Below are 26794 nucleotides of genomic sequence, written 5' to 3' on the forward strand. Positions count from 1 at the left end.
GCAGCAATACATCACCAAACCCCTTCGTTACTTCAACTTTATTTTCTTCAGCATAAAGTCTAATTTGCATTGTCACAGGTGTGAATTAAAAATCACCATAAATCTAAATTAGTGGCTGTTCCAAGCAATTAGAAAGCTCTTGAGTTTCTTTGTTTTAATAGATTGGAACTCAGGTGTTCGTTTGTCATTTGCGATCATTATCTTTGACAAATCCATTTTGTTTAGTTTGTATTTGTATAGCTAGGATTTGACATAGATTTGCTTTGCTAACTCTGAATGTGTGTTAATTAGTTTTACTTTTATTTGAGTAAAATATGTTTGTTAACGTGACACTTTCTACACACTCGTTCCGAATGAGTCAGTTTTATATCAATTAAAGTAATCTTATCAGTGACATAAACTCTGCTTAGGCGTTTAATCAGTATTGTCAATTGTTCTACATCACCTAGGATGAACCTCCTTCAATTGTTACAAGTCGTGTACATCAAAGATTTTATCATCGTAAGTTTTCTCACGTTCATCGATATATTTAACACTATACCAATAAGCTAATAGAAACCAAATATCGGCCCACGTGAGTACACCGTCGTAGTCGCAATATAAATAGAAATGCTTGATAACAATACTACGATAAACCCCCACTAGTCGGTCATTCGATAAAATGCTCAGATTAAAAAATCATGCACCAGAGTATTTGTTTGTGTTAAGAAAACAAATGGTGCTGTCAGAAAAGTATTTGTTAGTGAAATATGAATGAAAGTATGATTCAAATCTTAATTGGTGTGTAGGAATTGTAATTTATGTAATGGACGTTGATACAAAAGCAGTGTATTCCATTGAAGTTTTCCAAACGTGCGATATGGAATGGGGATAATATTTACACAACATTGACAACACGCACTAAAACGGGGTCCTGCTAAACTAACTCTTAAACTCATGCCTTACCAAATGGGCAAGCATTTAGATCTTCAGAGCAGACATTATACTCTCAAAATACTTCGGTAACAGAAGTTCTTAGAAAGGAAACTGTTCTTCCATTAGTGTTTCCTTTTGGGAATAGTCAACACACATCACTCAAATTTCATTATGCGGAAATATAAATTTAGCTCACTCTGATGTGACGAAGAAACGTGCCTATTTGAAGTGGTTTTTATATTGATTATGAACAGAGGCATAATTCCTATAGTTAAGGGTTAATGAGGCTGGTGAAAGATTTGTTGAAATGCGATCAATTTTAAACGTCTTTCCCAGTCGTTGAAAGTTGAAAGATGTCAAAGATCGAGAACCAGTCTGGTCTCTAGCCAAATTACTTTTATATGACACAAATATTTTGTATAGAAGATACTGGAATTAGGTAAACCAAATTTATATTAATTAAAACACATTTGAATCGTGCCAGTCTCTTGGTTCTTAAATCCTCTATTGCAAGAGCAGAAAAAGTAAAGATCCATATCACACAATAAATCTAGACGTAAAACCTCTTAATAAAATACAAAGCGTAAAAGAATTCCAAAGCAAAGGAGGTTATCGCTCTTTTCTAATAACGCTGAATTGGCCCACATGCGCTTACACTTCACGTATTCAGTACAATGTGCACCATATTGCATGCATGTGTTATTGTTTGCTGACGGACTTGTAACTATCATGGACAGGACAGAAGTATCACAAGACGATATTGTACTATACAAAAAACATAAACTTGAATAGTTTGAACCATGTGTCAAAGAGGTAGATGAAACTTTCTGTGTGGATTCAACGCTAGTCGTCATCAAAATTGATACAATTTTCGTTTGTAATGTAGCTTCACAGTATTAAGCAAATATAATATTCAAAGATGAACTTGGTGTATTGTATTGCAAGCTGAATCAGATGCTATATGAATAATGTGCAATCATAGATGAAGATTCTTCTGAAGATTTTTACACAAGGAGCTGTATTACTGGCCTACACCTGCCTCTAGTGCAGCCGTAGCAACTCTTAATTGTACGCGTTAATAATAAACTGACCCGCTTCCCGTTACTGCGGGATGCTGCGCGCTTGCAATGTCTATTTTAAGTATTTCTTACTCATTGTTAGCATTTGCATTTGAATCTCTGTTGCATTGTATTTGAATTCTCGTTCAAACTGGCTAGCCTAATTTTAACCTGGCGCTAAGTACTGTCTTTATATTGTTTTTGTCTTCGCTCTCTTTATAAACTCCTTCAATGTTATCTTCTTCATTTTTGCGTTTGCCAAGTTCATAATTTTTTTAATGATCGGAATTTACATGATCATGCAAATGTTAATGTTACAGTATAAGGTATTTTGATGTATAATTTGAGCAATATTTCCCACAATTGTTCGAAACTTGTATGCTCATGAATGTGAGGAGGATAAATATAATATAGTGTACAGTCATGGGCATGATGGTTCTTTGTTATAATTCTGCTAATATGTAATTATATCCATTTCAAGATATCTGAAGGATGGGACGATGAGTTCGTCCTCAGTCAAGTCAATGATACTTTGATTATTTTTCATGATTTCGTCTTTAATTTATAACGTCTATCTCCGATCACTCTACGAGTATTTCGTATAAGTAAGGCTTACGAGAAATAGTTCTGTAGACTAGATTGAACTGGACTCGTGTGCCGACTAAAGGTGTCAAATAAAAAATCCTTGCAACGTTCCGATGATTCTATACCATTGTTAGTACACCTAACACTCGTTAAGATTAGGATTTTGGTATATCACGATCAGATAAATGGATGATTTGCTGTATACAGTTGTAAGCCGTATTGGCTGATTACGTGACTTCAAACAGGTGATACCTTACTTGAGAAGTGATGACGTATTGCAAACTAAACAAAGTTCTTCATATTTATATTTTGTTCTTTGTTAGTTTTTGCACTTGAGTTTTTTCTTGTTGCATGTTCTTCTAACATAAGTCAAGGTTTGTTTGTTCGATGTTTCAGTAATTTGTACCTATTCTTTAAATGTGATGAAATATTTCGTTTGATTTCTTTGGCTTCTATAAGAAACTGTCTGCTGAATGCTGTTGGTCCACTTAGCAACTAGTATTATTGATTTCTGTTTTTTTCCTATCAAAATAAATGATTACGTCAGTTGCTGTTAGACTGCTAATTCTATGAATACTAAATGCAGGTAGTCGTGTGCAAAAAACGTTTGCTCTAGAATCTTCAGAGGTCACTCCAATAAATCTCTTCATCTTATTATTGTATTTATTATTTTGTGAAGTTTTCGGGTCAAAGCTTCTGAACATTTAGTATAGTTATTATAACCTCATTCTCTTCAATTGTTTAATACCAACATCCTGCTATAAATCCGCTTAGCTCAATTTATAGTGAAATACTACCTTGAGGGTAATTTCTTTCATGTTCAGAATTTAATTCTAGCTTAGAATTAACAGGGTTAATTACCACGTCAAATTTTAAAGGCGCTTTTAAGACCACGTTTAATTTGCCTCGAGGCTTCTCGAGCGTCTGTAATACGGATTTAGAAATTATATAAAAGAAAATCTGGTGTTTAAGGAAGCCTTTCTAATGTGGTAAGGTTATGTTGTAGGTAAATATTTATAAGTATGTAGACAACGTTAATCCGATAGTCAAATAAGTGCCCACTCTCAACTTCTAGGCGCGTCTTTGTTTTCATCGCAGGTAAAACGGCATACTATATGTCTCTATTTAGGTTAGGTATTGCCAAGGTTATGTTTGTACTAAACTTGTCCGTTTAATAATATAAATTAATAATATCTGTAATACATTATGTAGGGGATACTAATCTCAACGTTATCAGAGCGCCTATCTGCCAGATAGCACCAGTAAACACAATCGACCTCCTTTCTGCATAATTTCACCTAAAATAACACATTATTTATTATGGCAACTTTCGATTCGAATCGTTTGCCTGTCCGGTTTATGGCTGCATAATATTTATTTACATTTTAATAGCCAATCACTTTATAGTCCAAATGCGACAGCTGAATAAACATTATAATCAATTGGAAACTGTTATATGGGGTTAGGAATTATTATAAATTCAGAAGTAAAGCTATAAAGTATTCATAGTTTGTAAATTATTCCGATTATGGACTTAAGACATATTGATTATGGAACAATGACAGACAGAAAAATATCTAAAGCTAAGGTTAAGCTGTAGTAGTTAAAAAAAGTGTTCTAGCTAGACCAAAAAGTCGTGATCATCACACCCCTCGTCCGTTATACATTCAAATTTGAATTCCGAATCGAACAATATCGACCAATCTTGATGAGGGCAACACCGAACCGTGGGAGGGCCCACATCTGGCACTCTATGCTATTATTACTCTATGGTTATGCAGTAAGGACGTAACGGCACATTTGGAGCTAGGCTATGAATCTATTAATGTCCTAGAGAACAGTAAACTTCTATGGGAACTCCTTGTGTTTTCGACAGTAGTGGAACACATTTTATTTTACTACTACCAGATGAACAGTACCTGGGCCATTGAATGGGCTTCCTAACACAGAGTTTTCAAATCCGACAAATAGTTCCTGAGATGCCTTCAAGCCAGTAAACAACCATTGGCTTCTTGATAAGAATGTATGTAGATGTAAAAACATCAAATGGTCGTCCCACTGTTATAATAGTTTCTATTGATGAAAATCCATACGTTATATATCAAAAAATTTCGTTCCATGTATTTGGTAACTCTAAGAACAAACCCACAATCCTGAAAGATTGATGAAATTAACTCTATTGTCATAGAAAATGAAATATTGAAGCTATTTCATCTTTAGTATTCTAAACGTACTGAAAACTAAAGGTAAAGGTTCTAAAGGTACTTCTGAAAAGGCTTTCGCCTTTTCAGAAGTACCTTTTCAGAAGAGGTAGAAATACCTCTATGTTAATACCAAAAGGATCAATGATCTCGTTTTAAAGAAGCGAAAGAGAATATACCTACTATCCAATGTTTTGTTTAGTCATCTTATTGCAATCGTGACTTCACACTATTTCTAAAATTGCTTCTTGTTTTATCATTCTCATATGCATAATAGTTACTACCCTCTGTAAAGGTTGTTAAGGAAAAGAAAACCTTAATGCCATATACATAGGATACGTTTTATATTGAACAGCATTTTCAGGGATATCCGACGATTTTAAATGAACAGAAATTACATATCCGATATTACATAATAGTGATCTACATAAAATTATAGCGTATAATTTACTTATGTTTGACTTTTTCTATTGTTACAGGTAAGAACCTCATCTTTTCCACTAAAACGTCTAGAATGGTTACCAGTCTTTCAGCAAGGTAGGTTTCAAAGACCAACAATTAATAACAAAAGTTGAAGACGGAAAGAAAAATGAGTCAAGCCAACGAATTTGTAACAATCTCTTAAAAGACGTACTCCTCACTTTTCTGACACAGATTGATAAGCCATTTTCACATCACCTTGTCAATCTAAAATGCACTTTATCTCTTCGTTTTTCGGTTTCAATTTGATAGTACGAAGATCAGATATAAACCAGAGCTATTTATCCTAGTGTCTCGTGTCCAATTACAATAATAATGAATCGTTCGCGACTGCTAGTCATCCGTGTTGAAACGGCTGTGTGTCACACCGAAGTGTAATGTTATTATTTTTGAAACGAGTGTGTAACACGAGGACGGTGATGTTCGTCAACTAATTTTGATTTTATTGGCTCTAGGATAAATAATGAGAGTAAAAAAAGCTGAAGAAATCGCGACCAGCACATAGGTGATAGATGAAGCTTTGTAATAAATATAAAAAGACAGGATTGACAAGTTAAATAATTAAACAGTTCAAAAATTAATATATCCTTGCATAAGAAAACATTACACCAACAGGTCACAACCTCACAACCATTCTTCACTCTGACACCAGATCTTATCGCTAATCGTTTGAATTAAATCTAATCTATTCCTCCTCAGTCAATTAAGTCGTAGTAAATAAATCTAAGCGGGGGCGGTACAGTACTGTGTGACACCCACTCTCGAAATAAATCGTCGTCTAACGCCAGCCGACAGGTATGTTTTATTCCTAGGCTTATCGAGATCTGCCTTGAGCGATGCTCTCCTAGTACTTATCATTCACAATTAGTTTCGTCTGTATGCGTTACAGTTAAATTAAATTGAACGGATATGAATTGCATTTACAATTGTAAATGTCGTTGGCTATCGATAGGATTGTCGCATACGGTATTTGCTGATTGACCCAGAAATGGAGCGTGTTGGTGGTCGCTTCATAGAAGCTTAGAAAATAAATTCCTTAACTAGGCAGTAACACAGCATTGTAAGATAGAGCACTTCAATTAAATAGCTGCTCATAATATTTTAAAGCAACCGTTTCAGCAATTAATATTGCCCTCATAGTAAAAGTAGTCATAGCTTTTTATACTATCACAATTAACATACATTGCTCTTATTCCAACCATTTACGATTATGTTATTAAAGTAATAGCAGTAATTGAAAAATACAGAGTGAAAGTACCGCTGATTGTAAAGTTGATTTGTGACAAGCCGTTAGACTGGTCCCAAGTAATTATGAATTTGTTTAGGGCATCATTTTAAAGGATCAAGTTATGGGCTATGGTATTATAATATTAGTCAAGCATGCGTGATACACTTATGACGAGACACGCGAAGAGAGGTATTTTAAATTGTAGCAATACATCAAGTTGTGACGATGAAAATTACATGTCTGTTCTGCTATACAATCTTTCTAATCCATCACATTTCGGAACCAGTAATCAGTAACAACCACTCAGATTTCACATGATAAACGCAATGAACTTAACATACCTCTTCTTTAAGATGTTTGACATTTTACCACCCTTCCTTAAAAATACTACCTCTACTAACAGACTGTTCAGCTCCATCATCATTAAAAACCAAGGAATTAATTACATAACCTTCATCCTCTTCAGTGCACTTAACATCGACAGTTCCATCCTGCGATCTATCTCACGGCCAATTGAAAGCTTCACGATACGCCACAATTAAATCATAATCAGCAACAGTATTAATTACATTATAATTAGACTTAAGTAGTTCCGTTCTATTGTATTATTCATGTAAGATTGTAGCTCACAAGCCTATAATTTCAGTCGACAAATGAGAGCGGAAGAAATCTCGTTATCGATAGGGTCATCTACAACTTACTAGGTTACACGTACATATACTCGGTGCATTTTCTATGAGATGCTTTTATTGATCAAGATAGCAAGACAGATGCTTAAGTGGTTTTCATAAGGGCTTTGGAGGTGAAATATTTATCGCTGAGAAATAATCTCAACGCTTTGTCTGAAGTCATGAACTACTTCTCTTATGGATTAGATCTTGCATCTTACATATTCGGATGTATCATCAATGGTAGGATAGCAAGAAGGCAAGATCGTAAATAATGTGAAGGATTTCCATTATTAAACTTAGCAATTATATTAGTTCTCACAATCACCTAATAGTTATCTAATCTAGACAAGTGGTAGGCGTTCTGTTAGTATTTGAATGATTGTTGACCATAATTTCGATTATGTCATCCCTAGCTCCTAAACCATTTACGTAGTCTCAGATATTGTTTCTATATTCAAAGATGGAACACCAGATACATTATTTAAAGCCTAGTGCGTTATAACACGTAAATGTAATAACAATTATATATCTATCATCTTGATTGACTTGCAATCAGTGCGTAATCAGAGCGTGTTACGATTGTGTAAAACAATCATTTCTTTGGATCAAGCTTTCATTTTATAAGTTGTTGTATTTAGTTTTATGCTGATGCATTTGGTGTTATGAGGAATTTAATCAGTCCAGTGAATTTATCATTATAACATTTGCATGTACTTGGTTTATTCAGACATCGTCTTACCATACCTAACTATCCTATCTACTACTATACGATACATGCTTCATCGCTTGTCATCTGAATCTTTCAATGGTTACAAAGTAACATCATTCATCTCGCCATCAGCATTAACATCTCCAACAAGCGTTGCAGAATCCATCTTGCCTCACAACACATAAATCATACAAAACTTACAACCATAATTTAGTCGGTTTCACAGTCTTTGTTGTGAGTTTGACGATCGCTTACAAAATTAGCTGTACTTGATCCACTTTAGGGTTTCGGCCTACACAATGGCTGTCTGTTTTGAGCCATGGCTCTTGCGTATACGCCGCCGTCTTATTGATGGCGAGTAGCGATGGGATTAGTTGGATTATCTGTTTCATCACCTATTGTATGCTTGCTTTCTTTTTTAACATCTCCGTCATCTGGATTTACTTCTGTATCTTTAGCTTCAGTTTGAAGTCTCAATAACGTTAAGATCATATTTTCGTTTACTGTCGTTGTTGTTGTCACTCGAATATTGATTTAAAACTTTGAAGGTTCACATTTTTTGACACAAAGCGTTCGATCTGTAATTGAAGCGAAACGCCGGTCGTCGCGTGGTAACCAAATTATATTTGTTATAGACTTTTTGTGGCCTCTGTCTGTATTGTTAACCTGAGTACAATGCCTTTTATTCAAAGCTATAATAGGTCGAATATTCATGGATTCTGAATAAACAGGGTCGTTCGTTTAATGTGAAGGTTTTAGTTATAAATAGATATTAATTCTCATTGAAAAATAGAACAATCCGAAAATCGTACGTCTAATTTGCTAAATCAGTTGTATGCTTTTTTAGTCGTTATGTTTTCGAAACATTTAAATACGTATTATTCATCAGATATTAAAGCTTAAATGCGTCTTCAACCATCGCATTACCATATCAAACAGCTAGTCGCTGCCAATAAGACATAGGCACCATGAGTGGGTTGCGCAGTGATGAATAGCACTATCCACCTCTATCAATCTCGTTGAGGCAGTGATTGAGGCGCGGCGCCTGCGCCGGTGGGAACTCTTCTGATTGCAGTGATTAATTGTGGACTTGTACTGTTAGTACGTAACCCAGGTGGTCGATATGTGGGTGGGAATTTCGTGCCTTCTTAATCGATATTTTTATTGTTATCGAATTTAAAGCGTCAGAGAAAGTTTATCTGTAGCTGCTGTTATGTTTAAATACAAGCAGAACCAAATATTTGCAGAAACATTGATCTTTGCAGCCCGGAAATATTTTAGCGGTCTCATGCCCATCCGAAGCATTGCTATTCGTCTATTCATTCCTGAGAATGAACCCTACAGGGTCAAGCATTACGACATATGCATATTCATACACAATGCAGGTATTTCTTCCATTTCATGTTGCCGCATAGGATTAACTGGCTACAATACAGCATGAAACTCGTTCCCAACAGTATTAACAAAAAGCCATTTTCAATCAATATCAAAACTCTTGATAGCCTGTTATCCGATCATTACTTTCTCAATGGCTTCCTGAATAGAATATTAATATTTTAATAGCTAATAATTATGGTGGTATATCTTAGTTTCCCTCGTTATCTGTTAACAAGCTAACACTAAAACAGCTTCTAGTTTCCTCTGACTTGGTTAAAGCTAATCATTGTTCGATACTCAATCGGGTGTAAATCGAAATTAGTGGGACATTTTAATTAGAAATTGTAAACTGTCTGCAGTCATAGATTTAAGTTTTGCTTTACCGTTTGTTACTGGAAGTTTTTATTGCCTTCGCTATTAAATATAGTTACTGTTCTACTAATAAGATTTGCCTGCAATAATTTTTAGCGCATTTCAAGATTGTATTGGTAAGTTTATCTGTTTTGTTCACCATTTTCATGTTCATAAGGAAGACAATACGCTTCCTTATCTTTCGAAATTCTAACACGGACAATTTGTTAAGTTGTCAATCATCTGTTTATTGACCATCAAGTTTGACGTATTCGATAATAGATCCAGTTGTAACTCTTGCTGATACGGACATTATGCTTACCATTAATCTAGTTGCATAACACAATAAACTTCCTCAGTATTTATAGAAAGCTATTAACGACCTTAGCCTTAGGTTACTGTTGAAAGACGTAAACGTCGTTGATTCTACTATACAGTATTTATGAAAAGCCGCACGTTGTATTTTATCTTAATTTACGTTAATTGATCTTGTTGCGTTATTTACAATATTCTGTCCATCAGATCCTATATCTGTTTACAGATAATTCATAGCTTCGAATTCTTTTCCGGTAGCTAAGAAGTCATGATAGTAATCAACTCTCTATTTATTATTGTTCATGATCAAACTCCTATTAATAATGTTACAATTTATTGATGTTAGTGGCCTGGGTGGTCTCATATATTTTTATACATCGCTACTTTAAGATATGACTAATTTGCTCTCACACGATCGGTTAGATGGCCTAGTTTGCAATTTTTGAACATCTGTTTCTAGTATCATTATTCTAAACATGTATGAGGTTGAAGTAATTGATTTTATTTATTATAGCATGTTCAATTTGCGGATAATTTATACCGATTAGTTCATGTTTGCGCTTTCCAAATGGGTGGTGTTCGATTACTTTATTAAAATGTTGATTGCGGTATGTGGGTACGGCTGGGGTATATTGCATGTACCAGATAGCTCCAATTAATATACTCGTTATACATTCTGTACGAATCCAAATGAGAGAAGTTTCATGAAACTCTTACCTTAAAAAAACCTCATCTTCGTAAAAGCAAACTTTTCAAATAGGTAGTAGATTTTATACAAAAGTTATTCTTCGTTGCGATCCTAGCGCAGATCGGAAAAAAATCATTGTATTATTTTAGTTTTGTGTCTGATGTTTGTAACCCTGCTAATAAGCATAGCAACACATCACAACTTTAATCTGTTTCACACATAATAAAACTAGGACCAACGTATGGATGGCGCCAGAACCAAATACGTGAATCATAGACAAAATAGGTCAATGCCGAATAATTAATAGGAACAACAAGAAGTTGCACAAACATTCAATAGTGGCTCCGAAAGATTACATCAACGCATCATTGTATAACATAATTTAGAATTCATTGTTATTGTTGAAAGGCCCATAATACTGAGACATTATAATGGCAAAGACGTTATTGGAAAAGAATTACTTCCTCAAACACATAAACAGTAAGCTACACACTTTACTAATAGAATTATTTCTTACGAAATTGACGAACAATATGATATAATAAAATAATATCAATCACGGATTGCAAAAGAAGTATCCTATGCAGACAATCAGCAATTTTCTATGAGCGAAAAGTAGGACATTCTCTAAATTAATACTGCGCGTGAGTCGACCATTCTTAAGGGGCCCAAGGTCGCTGGAAGTGTTCCAGATTCTTTTTTTATTTTTCTGATGATGTTGGTACTCTTGGAGATATTTGAAGGGCTTAATTTATTTATGATCGTTCTTGGCCAATGTATTAAGTGGATTGGACTACATACTTTAGATGTGGTCAGTAGCAACGATATATTTTGTCGGATACTCTTATTTTGTTATGGGCTAATTTTGCCGACGTCTAGTTATCTTATTATTTTTTATTATATCTTCAAGTGCTATGTTTTCAATTTTATGGGTTAACCATACGTACTTAACATTAGCTTTATAAACATTTTATGCTTCAGTTGAAAGTTTATTTACTAGACCCAGAAATTATTTAGCAACCACTCCTGCACGCGAAACTGGAAAATCTGCTCCATCTACTTCTCTACCAACATTTTCAAGATACAGTTTCTCATTGCTCAACATGGCCTGAAGATCTATAGTACCGATTTACGCTGTAAACCATCCTTAAGTCCGTCAGTTTGGAAAGCACTGTGTATTTCCGTCTGTGCGTAGGTGAAAGTACCAGCAAATTGCCCCCGGTGCATTACCAAGAGGTGCGTACGATGTTATTCGATTTTGATAGCCCTATTATGCACGAGAATTTGGTACTAATGTTTTAGAGCGTTGTTTAGCTGAATTTCTTCCGTAAATGTTTGTGAATTTGGCTTCGTGACTTCCGTGGTTTGGAAATGCTTTGTTGTTATTTTTACACTTTGCTCCTGCATCTTTGGCTATGTTTGCTAACTCAATATTTGCGTCAATTATTTGAAATGCAAATTCTCATACTTACATAAATTCGATTGTGACTTAAGCCAACATTATTAGCGAACTTGACAGCTTGGCATGTCGCAAAACGTCTAACCAAATTAAATATTTTACACAACCCTTTCGCAAATATAATATATCCACAATGACACTGGTTGACCCCAGCCTTTCGGAAACTATGTTTGAAGGTGATTGATGAGTATGCAACAGTTATCTAACTGCATTGACACTTCGACAAGTACACGACATGACGAAGGAAGTCGTACATGAACGATCGATCAAAGTCGGAAAGCATGTGTGACGTAAAAATGGGAAATATTGTATGATCATAAACATGAATAATTTGAGATAGTCATTTATCTTATCTATAGAGCTGTACCTAGAATGAATCGATGTAAACTGTGGAATGCTTTCAATATTGTGCTATACGAAGTCTCTTTGATGGTTTTCTTGTTTCGATACATAAATATTCGATTCGCCAAGACCGCCATATCAAACCGAAACAACATCAGAGTGAGGTAAGCCTTCCTCAAGCATCATAACTACGGCCAGTACTAATAAAAACAAACCGGAACATACTGAATCAATCTAAAGACAAAGTAAAAGCATGTAAAACAAATAAGTATTACATGCAAATAAGTTTAACCTCTCTTCAATCTCTTGTAACAGCCATCAGATTAGCAGACATTCTTACACAACTCTGACCCCTGAACTTAAAAGGCCGATCTATCATTACAATCAATTTCATACAATTTGTTCTGTACGTTTTTAGTTTCAATTCTAATAGGCGCATTAAAATATCGTAATACCATCTCATTAACGTCTAAAAGTGAGGCTTTTGACGGTTCTGACATCATATTAATCTATGTTTGAACGATCGTTCACTTTCTCTGGAAATTCACTCAGTACACCACTATTTGTTAATACTCGTCGTTGATTGATTGCTAATATTAGATTGATTATCTCATGTCACTGTTTAAAATAACTCCTATACTTTTCCCTTGTATTAGTCTTTCTCATTTCTGTTTCAATTAATTTCTCATCGTTATCTCTATTCATTTCAGTATTAAAGAAAAGGCGTCTGATTACTACTGTTGTATATTCTATTGTTGATTGGGATTCTAGTTGACATTTGGATTAATGAATTTTGATAATTAATCATTTTATTAATCGAAAGTTAACTAACTTGCAGATTTCTCCAAATGTCAAAAGTCAAACACATGTTAATTGCTTTTAAAATTGCTGTTAAAATCCGCTCCAATGATAATTTAACATTTTTTCTAGACATCATTAGCAATGTGTAAAGCTTCTATAACTTTCCATAATTCTTCGGCATGTCTTTTTATAAAATGTATGCTCTCACTATCGAGCAAAAACACATGTTATCTTGTTTGTTAACTTTCTTCAGCTTTGTTCACAACTAGTAATTGTAGCTCTTGTGTAAAGGTAAAAACAATAAAGTCATTATTGAATTGATGCACTTTTACCGCTTCAGGTTACATTTTTTTTTTGGGATTTTATTTTGTTGTTTTCATGATTGGTCTGTTTGCTTGATTTGGACACTTTTGAAAATCTGTAGTCACCCTGATCTTTTCGATTCTTACGAAGGTCAAGTATCTGGTACTGAGGTAACTATTCAACAGTCAGTAACTTTAACTATAGGCCATGAAATAAAGCATAGATCTTATTACTCGCCTTATTAGTGATGTCCATAAAATCTTTACAATTCAACGATTTAGTACCAATAAATCTCTAGTCTTAGCTTGATCACTGAGTCGGTTTCCAAGGTTTTCTGTGTAAATCATAGCTAAAAGATCATTTAATGGTTTATGTTATAGTAATGTTTCAACCATTACAATTAAATCTGTGTCTAGATTTAACAGTGAGTAACAGTACATCAGTCATTGACTTTTCGCCAATTACCGTTTTATGGTCACTTAGATTGCCTTATTATCATTGGCTTATGAATTAGAAAATCTTTTGCTATTAATAATGCATAACAATTAAAATGTTCATTATTTTCAAACCATTACAAGATTGCTAGATTCAATGGGAACATTATCTGCTGTCTTCGTGTTTATGTCTTTTTTAGCGACGTCCAGATTTTGTCCGTTATTTTAAAGACTAAAGTAATATTGCTTCAAATAGCGTTATGCAATATCCGAAACTGCGATTCAATATCCTCAATTTAATATTATTTACGACCGAAAGCAATTTCTCTTTAAACATTGGGTATAATCGACATTTCTTTCTTTTTATATGTCTTTATGTCATCGATATCTTTAACTCGATGTGTGGTCAGATTTGTAATAAAATTTCAATTATTAGTCGCTACTTTATCCGCTGTATTGATTATTACATAATTATGAATGTAAACACATTCAATAACTATATTATATATATGCTAATGAGTCTTAATGTCGATGTTTATTGACTCGTTATTAAATGTATACTTACAAATAAATTAATTATTGCTACCGTCAAACAAGTCAGAGTAATAATCGCTTACCATTTTAGGAAGAAATACTTAAAGCGATAATCAATTAATTTTATACTGGCATGATATAAAACAACGCTTCGACTGACAGTAACAATGATTAACACAATCTGTGGTTAGAAATATTTCAGCCTCGAGCCAAACAAGTGTAACATTTAAAGAAAAAAGAAAAATTGCCAGTAGAAAAAATCAAGGCCGTTTTTTGAGAGCACCTACCGGACAAAGAGATGTCTGATAAATGCGCACGCGCTGTAATGAAGCCTACTTCAGCAAAGAGGTTTTTATACGTTGATATAAAAAAGATATGAATGTACTTACGAATGTTTTATATCGTTCACTTCGATGTGTATCGTGAGTCACAAATGCACAATTAAGTTTTTTTGGAGCTCATGGAAAAACAGGGCATTGTGATTTTTTGCTTATTCTTCGTGACTAGAATTAGACGGAAGGGCCTTAATATAGGCCTTATTATTAACAACTTTATGCAATTCATCAGTATTTTCATTTTGTTGTTCTATAGTTTGAAAGAATTGTTTAGTTTTAGGTTGAGCTTAAGAATTTTATGAAAAATCACTTCAACTAAAAGCAATTTGGGCTATATACTATAACAAATTTATAGTTACGTAAAGTATAATAAAAATTAAAAACCTTTACCATAACGATCTAAGTACACAAACAAAACTTTCTAACAAAAATGAAATATTTCATAACAAAAACAAAAGATTAGAAAGTGATAAAACGCGACTTTATGGAAGATAAAGTTTTAAATCTGTAGAACAATAAGATAATCATGATGCATTTCACAACTTTCTCAGAGCAAAATTGTCACCAACCTTTATTTAATGTCCAGTACTAGATCTTTTCACATGAAATGCTGTGATTGTTTAGAAAATGTGGTTCACAAAACACTTTAACATTCATGTTATAATAAACATTTTTTTGCTGTATTTTGTCATTCGTTTTAAATTTGGCCAAATCTTATTAGCTTAGTCTAGCCAGAGCCGTCTCTTATCCGGAACGTCTTTCTTCACATCCATACCTCCAACGATGCCTCCATTTTTATGTTTGTTTCTAGCCATATCATCTTTCACATAACCATCTTTCTTGTCATATAAAACAATAATATTAAAAATACTACCATTGTCTTATATTCCTCCTCTAATTTTATTGAAAACATTTTAACCGTTGACACTTATTACTGTATGACTGATCGATGTACCTTCATAACTCGATTTCTTGAAGACACCGTTCAACTCCCACGCAGTCACAAGCCGCAGCTATAAATATGATTTTTATATGACAGCATGTGAAAATCATATTTGCATATGTTTTATGAAGGGCTTATTGTGAAATTTGGTTGTCAATATAATAGCAGGTGAATTTATTGATGAACTTTCGAGAAAATATCGACTTCTTTTGATTATTCTTTGCGTCATTTTCTCTTTGCCATATTTTTTTTCATACTGACTTTAGCTTCAGATTTAATCCTGCCTCTGTTAAATTGTTTACATGAATAATTTCTCCTATTTCATTTTTAACTTGGAACTCGACCACAACTCGACGAACGCGGACGTGCTCATCGCAGCAATCTAATAATAGCATAAATTAACAATTTTTATTTTGACCTAGTTTTCGAGACATAGTGTTATTATTCTGAAATATACAGTTTTTATTGCAAATATGGACAAAAAATAAACTTCAACAATTATGGATAGCAGCCCCTCTCGTCGTGGCGGACTGCCGCATTGCTCTTCATCACCAGCAGTAGCCAGAGGTCGCGCACAAGATGATGAAGTTGAGATTTATTCTACTCCCGAAATTCAGTCCTGGATGAATAGCATTGAGAAGTGCCTGAATGAGGTGACGACCATGGTTTCGGAAGGCAAGATGAATTCCGAACAAAAACTAAGAGTAAGTAGCCTATGTCTTAAAGTCGGTCGTGCAGTCTCTCAAATGGCTGTGCAATACCAGTCATTGAAACATAAAGCCCTCCAAAACTACGCCACCTTGCAAACGTTTAAGGAAAATGAAGACCTTGCTAGTAGCTTGACTGAGATCAAGCAAAAGCTAGAAGAGAACCTGATCAAACAGAAACAGGAAAGCACTTCCTTTGCTGACATGGTGAAGGGTACAAAAACCCTTATACGGCCTCATGCAACCAGCTCAGTCGCTATATATCCCAGAGACAGTACCAAGACCAGTGAAGATACCAAAAATTTAGTACAAAAGACAGTTTGTCCTGAAGAAATGAAACTGAAGGTACGTGGACTACGAAAAATAAGAAACGGTGGTGTAATAATAAGCACTGAGACCAAGGACGACATCCAAAAATTGAAGCAGACTGTCGAGCGTTCTACATCTGGACTTACTGTTGATGAACCTCGTAAGCGGAAGCCCCGTATCGTAATTATTGGGGTCCCTACTGACATGGCAGAGATAGAAGTTTTCAAATGTATTTATGAACAAAACATTGTCGACAAACTACCAAATTTGACCAAAGATGCATTTTTATCCTCAATCAAATTAAGCCATAAGTCAGGAAAAAGGGATGCTGACAACTGCAACTTTATTATTGAAGTGCCAGCAAGCGTCCGGAGAGCCCTAGTGAATCAAAACAGGATCTATATAAACTGGACCTCGTGCCCGGTACGAGATTTCACCCTCGTGACTCGGTGCTTCAAGAGCCAGCAGTATGGTCATGCATCCAAGACTTGCAAGTCCATCACCTCTACTTGTAGCCACTGTGGTGCAGAAGGACACACAACTCAAGAGTGCTCTTCGAAGGAACAACCAACGAAATGTGCAACCTGCAAGCGCTACAATAAACCCCACAACCATAAGACAGGAGATTTGGATTGCCCTGCTAGGAAAGCCGCTGAATACAGGTACATTAACTCGGTGGATTATGAAGGCGCCTGAGAGCGCCATGCATTAGATTTTATCAATTTTACACAATACATAATTGTATGTTTTTACTTAGAGATAGTTTGTTTACTGATTTTATACGCCAATTGTAATAAATCAAAATTACCTAGAGATAATCAGAACATTTAGTTTTAAATTAGTATGTAAGCATTATTATAAATATGTGTAATAATAACACTGTGTTTGTCACATTGACCTAGTTTTTAGTTACTAACAGCAATTTATTGTTAATTCGGTATAAATATTATAATAAGCACTTTTACGCCCGAGACACAGGTTTTTACCTAGTTCGGGCAAATTATACATCAGCACTTTTTAGAATTAAGCAAATATTGTAAAAATTATGTACAAAGTGAAGTAATAAACAATTTATTTATTTATTTATTTTATTATTTATTTAACTCTCTCAACTTTCACTGTTATAGCAGTAGTTGCTTGCAAATCAAACACTTCAACGGTAATACTTGTTTATTCTTCTCCTAAATCCTTGTTACTCAACACTTATTCGTTTACTAACATCGATTATGCTTCTGTAGTGTTGTTTTTCGCACTTCTGACATCATCGGCTAGTACAAATGCAATTAGCTGTACTACTCGCAAATTATCAGGATTTATTGTTTCCAATACGTCTAATTAAATTCAATTACTCAGCGTTTACTATAGCACCTCATTGAACTTCGGAAGCGGATTCACGCTAACGTTTGTTGAACAAGGAATGCGTTTTTTCTGCGAAATCCTTTTAAATCTTGGAACAAAAGTAACAGCTGTTCGACGACTTTTTTGCTTTTTTCTCGACTCATGCGCAAGGTGTGATGGCACCTGCGCAGGCGGATGCTCGGGTCCTGTTACCAACTTATTACCACCATAACGAACCTTATCACCTTCGAAACAAGGTTCATTTTTGCGCAAAAGCAGATTGGAGACTTGTAGAATTGGTTCTACAGTTCCATCTTTAAGCTACTTATTCTCAGTACACATTTCTCTAAAGTTTTTATTCATTACGGGTTCTAAGGGATGAATAATGGCTCAATCGTGACTTTTAGTTGAATAATATTGGTTCCTTTTGAATTTCAAATGTTGGTCCTTCCCGGGAGGTTGTGATTCAACAATTAGTGTCATCCAGGTAATGTCAATTGTAATTGAATTACCAGAAAACTGTACGACCCAGGCATGTTTTTTTCATGTGACGACAAATTCCACTCAAAGCTCTTTAGTTATTTCAGACTTTTTGATGCCTACATTACTATACTAGAAAGTACTAGCCACAAACAACACCCAGAACACAAAACATCTCAAAGAATCAAATAAAACACGAATCCCAACAAGTGATTGGATCGCTGCCCTCGTCACAATCAATCAACAACCAATACAAGCTCACATGAGCTGTTGAAATGGCCACTTGTTCACGGTTGCACAATCTGAGTCAATTTATGCACAAATTATATGTTCCATACATGAAATTGCTGTACTTAGCATAATGTACTTAGTACCGCCTCGGGGAAGTTAGCCAGTATTAGAGTAGAAAGTGAACGATTTAGAAAGAGATAATTAGCGATAAACAGATGTGTCATGGCGTGTTAGGCTGGACATGTGTGGAGAGTAAAAGCTGTCGAAGCGATTCTTGCTTTCGATGGACACAAAAGAGTCAACGACTTTTCGAAATTGCTTGCTCAGGTTGATAAAGACAGACACTTGGAGAACACTGAAGCAGAATATGCCAATACAGCTAAAAGACTCCAGTAGTGCATTACAGCTTTAAATAAAATTATCAATTTTATTGCTATAGTTAAGCATACAGAGGAAGTTTTAATAAGGAATGTAGCTGAAGCATTGCCCCCAGGAACTAATCACATCCTACTGCAATTACCAAACTGCCGTCAAGCGTAGCCATACCATGCCCTCCGTATCCGATTTTTTATACATCCGTAAGGGACTTATAAGCTAAACTTTCTAGCAAATATATCGTATATTAAATTAAATAGAATATTAATAACGCAGACAGTCCAAGTTCGGAATTAATTTGACTTAAATATGAGATTTCTAAACTTATAAAGTCATGATCAAGAGTAGCTTTTTCTTGTTGTTTGTTTTATTATGCAGCAATAACGCTTAATTTGAAAATCAAATTGTATTGGTAATTATGTATTTTGAATTCAGAAATAGCGATGACGCCTTCGTTCGTTGAAGGCTGGTGTTTAGTTGCGCGTGCTCACAAAAAATAAGGTCGTTTTTGTTTCGCTCAGCGTTTCCTAATGCTCCAAAATAAATTGATTTGATCCATTGTTAATGTGGCTTCAGCTAGGTTTTATTCAAAATTTTCCATAAGTCCTTCATCTATTTTGGATGCTTGAAACTTTGTTATTTAAAGTAACCTATTAATCGTCAACTTGAAACTTGTTATCAAAAAGAGTTCCTATTAGTTAATCCCTCTTCAGGTTTCATAGATTGGCAACAAATGCCTATCACTAGAAATAAATCACATAATAACGTTCTAAAACTGTCACCTCTATCCAATCAAAACTGTGCCATATCTATTAAAACGAACGTACCTAATCTATGACCACAAGTAGCAGCTTCGGTGTGAACCGACATGTCTTTGGTCTTAACGCTCCGGCGATCATCCGCGAGCATTGTAACTAGACCCGACGTGCTACAGTAAGCTAAGTGTGAAATGTACTTATATTGGTTTGTTTGACCACTCATTTGTCTTTAGTAATTAGTTTTAAGTGAGAGGTAGATATGACTACGGTAGACGTTTGACTGTCTACTTTGAGAGGCTGCAGTTCATTTTTTTTTTATTGGTTATTCAACTGTATGTCAATTTACACAGCTTTAGCCACCTTATATTCCAGTGAATACATTTGACTCACTTTCAGTAAGTGCATCTTACTTTATGTTATAGGAATTCATCTTTATACCATTTTTATCGATTGGATTCTTTTACTAACTACCATTGTTTATTTACTTACCAACATTTCCTCACTATCTACAAAACACTTAAACAATTATTGGACAATTAACTTCACAATCTCATATTACGTAAAGCTTTTCTCGACTCCATTCGGCATTTGTCGTTACTTTTTATCTGTTGCACAATATATAATTTGCGCGTGCGTCTATCGTACGATACTTATGACGCCTGCCTATCTCATTTTAAAAATAGAATTGAACCTCTTCCGAGAGCTATATTGGTTCCGTATGGTTCTTATTTGGTTCGGAGTAACTGATACTTTGAGATAACAATGTTTTAGTGGCTGTAATAGTTATATAGTATAGAAGTGTAGAGACCCACGACCAGAAAAGGCAGTACTCAATTAGGAATCCCACCTAACAACCGAACCCTAAAGAAGTATGTATTGGTCATTAATCTTGACCAGAACTGAGAAAATCGACCAGTTTTTTGTGCAATTTCATAAATCAAACAATACTTTTCTAAAACTAATTCATTAATAAATATTTACTTTTAATTTTTGTGCGTGCTCTGAACGATTTATTGCGATGTTTCTTCACTTAAATAACGCATTTGACTAAACAAACTGACACTTATTTCGTGTCCATAAAAGATAAAATCGATAATCAATATCGATTCTCGATAGCTGCCCAATCGATTGGAAATGCGTTTACGGAGAAAGTTATTGAATACTCTCGGGGAAGGTGTTGCCTTTAAAATGCGAAATGGATGTGTTATACTTGTTTTTAACACGCTTTTATTAGGTCGATCTGTATGAAACTATGTAATGGAATCTTAGGTACCTAACTAATTTTTTACCATCTTCAAAGGAGAGTGTTAAAAAAATTGGTAGCTGAATGTAGTAATGACCTCTGATGACAATACGAAAATATGGTACAGTCGAACTGATCTGATGATGGAGCCGGAAGATATGAACTGAAACTTAATGATAGAACATAGTATTAAAGTCGTATTTGGACTTTTTTGGAAAATAAAAGCGTGTTCTCTTATCTTTTTATTTTTTGTAGCGTATTCTTTAAATGAGTTACGAGTAATTGTTTGTAATAATGTAATTAAAGTGGTTTTATAGAAAAAGAAGCGTTTTTTCTAATAAAAGATGACTACATAATCTTATATTAACATGAAATTAGAACCCAGGCACGTGTAAATATAATTACCGACACCATTCATTTTAACGCTTACTTTTAATCATAGTGGAGTGCCTGGCAATTTTATTAAGAAAAAAAAAAACTTGACCCGGCCAAATTCCTTAACTGTAAATACTTAATTAGTCAAGTAAATACCGTGTAACAAGTCCTAATTTCAGAACGAGTAAAATATCGATATTCACGATAATCGAGAAAGTTAACGTACGGTATGAACAGGTTTCTTTATTGCAAAAAATTATCATGTTTTTGTTCGCAAGAAACTTAATATCGACTACCGAAGTTTAAGTTTACTCGCCGTGGGCATGTAACTGAATATGACACGAATTTTCAAGCATTACTCATTTTGTTGGTATCTAGGTACTGAGAGATTTCAATACTTGTATTCGTTTTTTGCGAAACCTTGAAGTTTCTTTGCCGGTTTTTTCGTTGTATTTGTTTTATTGGCTAAGATTTTTTATGCACTTGCAACATCGATGCTAGTTCAAGATTATTCTCAGATAACTTTATTTTCTTATTGTTCAGTGCTGCATCGAGACTTAATGTAGGTACAATACAATCCACTTAAGGTATAAACTGTGAAAATATTCATAAAAGCCTCTCAGCTTAAAACCATCATAAAAACTTTTGCTGTTTCACTAGAGTGGCCCAAACGATGACGTAATCGATTTATCGTGTCCACTTAATTTTTTCTCTTGCAACACTGACCAAGGCCACGTCAATGACCGCAAGTGTTGCCACCATAAAAAACTGGCCATTTTATAAATAAATATAACAATAAATTCTGATACAGGTGTGCTTGGTTTTTTCCCTTCATTTATGATGTTCTACTTATGTCTGTAATCAATCTCCGAAACACAAAAAGATTTTCTTTTGAATAGATTCGTAATTAATTTTGACCATTTGATTGGACAGGACCTTGATAAATGATACATATTAATATAAAGGTTGTAGATATTAGAGTCAAGGTTTAATTCATATTAATGATGGATATTTTTCAAGTTGTTGAGATTTATTCCTGGTTTGTGCCCTAAATAATACAAGAACGTTTCAGACAAGATGGTTGTGTATAAAGAAAACTACTTTCAGATAACATCACTGTATTGAATAAAAAATTATGGCATAGAACGTAAGGGTTAACGGTTTTTTTTTTTAAAGATGGGACGAGAAGAGTATGACTCTTGCTCATGTTTTTTTTACCGTTGAACACCTGGCGTACTGATTTAAAACATGATACGAGCTAGTTTTTTTTTTCTATATTACCCATACAAATCATAATTTTTAATAACACGATCTATCTCATACAATTTCAATTATTCGGGATGAAAACTTTTTCACTGCTGGTGTTGCCAATTGCCAAACTTTTTATTCGCTTTCTTAGAACAATGATGACCATAGACAAACTGGAATGGATTCCGAACTATTTGCTGCTTGAACTCCGAAGCTGTGATTAAATCGTTTTTATAGAGCTTGGTTTTACACGAAGCTACTATTGAGTGTATTTATATGTTTATAGCATTTGGTACTTTATAAGTTAGATTGTAAGGTTTATTTTGCAATGGATTGAAGCGTGAATTTAAAAATAGTTTAGCAATTTGGATTATCTCATGTAAACAGAATACAGTTATTGTTATCTTTTAAATCTTCTCTTCTCTTTATTTGAACTTTGACCTGCCTTATTACGATCTTTTTTCTATTGTCAGATATTATGTTTTCAGGTTACTTTTTTATTTTTATATTGTTGAAATTGGAGTATAATAACTTTTCTTATTTTTATGTTTATTTGTTGCAGGTAAATCATCAATTGTTTGCAATGACACCGGTATTGTTTGAAAGGTAAAAGTAGATAATGATCTTCAAAATATATTTTCTTTCTTCGATAATTTTCTTAGGTAAATAATAATTATTAAACTTGCAAGTATAGCTTGCAGTATAATTTCAGCAGTTCAATTTCATGCTCTGTATTACTGCATACTAAATCGCTCCCATTATTATTAAAACTATCGATATCGTACTGAACCGAGCTCGGCTATCAGCAAAACTTATCGATTTGAATTTATCGTTCTACCATAGATCAACGACCCCATATTTGGATAGAATAATCGATATTAGCTGATATTTCAATACTCGATATTAGTGCTGCAGTTACAGTAATGGTAGAAAAAAATATTATCGATGGTCGCGAATCATTAGTCGAAACATTATTGCAAGAGATGGGGAGGAAATGATTGATTACTTGTACAAACCCCCAAAAATATTGAACGTAAAATCTTTATGAATTGTAGTGCTGTGACTCGTAGTTTTTTTTACTAAGACTATAGAATTAATACTTTTGAATGAATTGATTGAGAAGAACTAAAGGATAAAGGCATAGAAATAGTGGAAGTCTCAAATAAAATAATGAATATTATAGAAAAAAAAATACACAGCATCGAATGACAGTACCCAACAAACTAAAACAAGAGTAAATGAATTACTAGATCTTATAGTACATTTACTAGCAATAATGACGAAACTAGCACACAAAGGGATAACGATTACGTTACGAACATAATGTAGGATTACCCTTATTCATAGACTGTCTACTGCTCAGTAATGGATTACCCTATATTAGTATGATGATGTAAGGGTAATTTAGAATAAGCCTTACTTACTAAAGATAATGTAAGAAGTTTAGCGTCTTCATTGTCTTTTAAGACGAGATAAAGGCTTGGCCTTTTATTCATAACTAAAAAATAAATATTACTACGTGATAGATGTGGTCTATTCTACATCTTTTGTTTTATATTATTCAGTTATGTGAGGCTTTCTTTCGTGCAAATATTTCACCAAGAGCCTTGAAATTCTATCATACCATATTTGAGATTATGCCAACACCAGTAATCGGTTGCCGTAACCAAGTTAGCGACTTTAATTTATGACCGTTTGACGTCTATAAAGTGCGCTTACGCCTAAAGGACAACATAAATAGAACCATTTTAGAAACTGATACCGAATGAATTGTTTACTCGTTCACAGGGGCTCTGTCACGATCTGTCCAGCCTTGGCGCGCATTTGTTCAGCTGCGCACAACTAATGCACAACTCAACACTAAATGAATTGTTTAGCATACCAACGCTACTTGAAATTAATACTTTGGAAGTTTCTCAACACAATAATGAAATGGATTTCGGTCTAAATGCACAATATGAATTTGGTTTAGATCACGCTCTAACGGTTTAGTTAATTAACGCAACGGAAGCGAAAATAATGGTTGAAACAAAAAATGGAATTAGTTTAGTTTTGGATAGAAATATAAAAAGTGATTAATCATCATTAGTTCGTATTGTAGGCAAACATCATCAGCCTTCTAAAGAAGATGAAAATAAACTAAATAATATTCTAAAACAAACAAATGAAGAGAGAAACTTTGTGACCGTAACTAGAATTTTTCTATTGTCACCCTAGGTCGCTGATCAACAAAATTTTTGCAAGTACGAGGTTAAGCCACGCTCCGATAACTCGACCTAAGTCTTGGCCTAGTATCTGAATATTCCTTTATCGATTAACTTTTACTGCTAATTGTGAATCGATTTGCAGTTCCGCTTTCGCTATCGCTTTATTGTTGTTTGAAAAGGATTTGTGGGTCGTTTGAAAATTTGCTTCAGCCTTAATTAAGCCTAGAGGTATTTTCCTTTTATAGTTATTTTATTACTTTCTGGTATTTGCTCCATATTCATTTGCAGGATCTGTGGTTATATCCGGATCTCTAATGTTCAGATTATTTTGTAATAGTTTGCCAGTGGTTATTCTAACATCGGTTTCTTAACAAATAAAGTCAGTAATAAGATCAAGTCACACCATTAGTCACGTTCTTCCATTGTTTCGTATTTAGACACAAAAACATGGTTTCCCCGAATTCGTACGATTTGGTTCAGTGATGGGGGAGTGAAGACAGACGCGGATGTTCTATTTCTTAACATTTGATTGATTCTTTAACCGTTTATGGGTTGTTATCTCCCCTTTACCGTTCTCTACTACTAAACAGTTAAGTACCGGTTAAACCAATCAATAACTCCCATTCATTATTATAATTTCGAAGTTTAAAGTGCTTCCGTTCGTTTTATTATGGGTCATTTAGTTCTCCCTCATCGGGAACAATATTGTTCACGCATCTGTCCCCAACTTCATCGACGTCATTTGACAGATGTACATACAATGCCAATGGTACTGTAATATGTAATTTAACCTCTAAATTGAAGGTTTTGTTTTGTCATTTGATACTCTGAAAGTCATGTGCTGGTGTAATGTATACGGTTTTACTGATAATTTTGATGTTATGCTAAGTTTGGCCTTCTTCTTCCTAATCATCTATTGCACTTAATTGCTCATATCCCTTTGTGCTAGATTTTTATGTGGGTACTCGTCTATTGTATCGTTGATATCTTGTTACATGAATTTGTCATCTTCAATTTCTTTATTGTCAAATGTTAGATGAATAGTTTCATATCCTGCTTTAGAAAGAGTAAAAACATTGTCGATGTCATAAAATCTTCTTCTATTCAGTAAAACCGCATCCGGCTGGTTTCCCTTCGTACCAGACGTGTTTTGGACATCAATCATATTGTCAGCCGTATCTTATCTCTGACGTGTGCTAGTTTTGACGGCGATTGATAAAAAATCTAGATTATTGATGAAATCTTGTTCTTCTTAAATATACCTACATATAATTTTAGAATGCATTATGGAAACAAAATTCTAGTTTCTAATAACGTAATTGAGTAATGCTAAAAATTAGAGCTAGGTGATTGTAGAATGCAAACAAGTAATAAATCTTGTACAATAATTAAATTTAATTACTCTATCTCATTTAGTTGATTTCTTAAACACGTTATATCACTCAAACCTTCAGCATCCGGTAATGTTAAGGGGTCTACACACCAAAGCCGCTGACCCGGCGGCACAGCCCGGCGGCACGACTACCGCGGCATGTGGTGTTCTAGTAATTGTCAAATACTCTATGAAAGCCGGCGGCATGATTGTACAAAATACGGCCGGCGGGTTGGGCCGCCGGGCTGTGCCGCCGGCATCAGCGGCTTTGGTGTGTAGACACCATTACATTATTTATATTATCACCTATTAAGTAATAATGATCCTTTTAAGATACCACGTCACTTTTACTGATTTCACGATTTGATTGTATGAAATAATTATGTACCGTATTCTTTATACTGTTGATATTGATCTGTTGG

General features: G+C 34.3%; 1 protein-coding gene across 7 annotated transcripts in view; it reads left to right on the forward strand.

The window, feature by feature from the left end:
- The window catches only part of LOC110376274 (klarsicht protein), a 275563-nt gene that overhangs the window by 177417 nt on the left and 71352 nt on the right, over positions 1-26794 (forward strand). The window lies entirely within an intron of this gene.

This window comes from Helicoverpa armigera, chromosome 23 (assembly GCF_030705265.1).
Source record: "Helicoverpa armigera isolate CAAS_96S chromosome 23, ASM3070526v1, whole genome shotgun sequence".
NCBI lineage: Eukaryota > Metazoa > Arthropoda > Insecta > Lepidoptera > Noctuidae > Helicoverpa > Helicoverpa armigera.